Genomic DNA, 930 nt, shown 5'->3' with positions numbered 1-930 from the left:
CACGCACACCCACCCACATACACACACACACACACAAGCATACTGGAAAAGCCATCAATTCCTGACCCATGTTAATGCACCCTTTCAATATTTTATGTTTTTATATGGAGTGCTGACAATAGACCACGGAAATGGAGGGAACATTTTGCTGAGCTGCTCCACCTGCTCTGATTCTGTCCTCTCAGCATAGCCGTGCACTTCAGCGCATAAGGAGGCCGTGCGTCGAAAAGTAAACAAAAAAAAGAACAGAACAGAAAATCCTTGCAAGCACAACATGCATCACTCCTTTAAAGGGTTCATTTAAAACCTTCCCTCCGCCAAACAGCGTTGTTGTTTCCCCAAGGACTTCAGTGAGCTCTGATGAGCTCGATGAGGTCATATGTTAATCTTGGCTTCATAGAGGTGAACTCTCTACATCATCGCATATTGGACATTATTTATAAACCAACCCCTGCCCACCTCTCACAACTTCCCCCTCTGTCAAGGTGAGCTCAGCGCAATTCGCGGCTGGAGTGGCTGTGTGAGTCGACTGAAAGTAAATTAAAAGAAATCAATTAGAAAAGACCGTTGCGTTGAATCTGCGTCGGGTCTGAGGGAGGGACAGGTCAAGGGTAAGGTCGTTCCCCGGGTCACCGTGACTAGTGGAGGAGATGGACGCGGCGAACCGTCCGAGACAAACCGTATGTGACGGTGACACAGTCAGAATGTGAAAGATGAAGGTTGTTCGTTTTTCTGTGCCGAAGCAACAAGTGGTAAATGGTAGAGAGTGACTAAACCTCCTGCATGTGTGTTCAGTCTTGTTGTCTTGTTTATTTCTGGTAAAAAAAAAAAAAAAAAAAAAAAAAAAAAAAAAAAAAAAATTTTTTTTTTAAATTTAAACAAAAATTTTTAACCCTCCTTGGGACCAAAAAAAAAAAAAGGGGGCCATTT

Source organism: Poecilia latipinna, unplaced genomic scaffold (genome assembly GCF_001443285.1).
Source record: "Poecilia latipinna isolate Pla-1442-1.1 unplaced genomic scaffold, P_latipinna-1.0 Scaffold333, whole genome shotgun sequence".
In the NCBI taxonomy this organism is placed as follows: domain Eukaryota; kingdom Metazoa; phylum Chordata; class Actinopteri; order Cyprinodontiformes; family Poeciliidae; genus Poecilia; species Poecilia latipinna.
Note: the sequence above shows the minus strand (reverse complement) of the source record.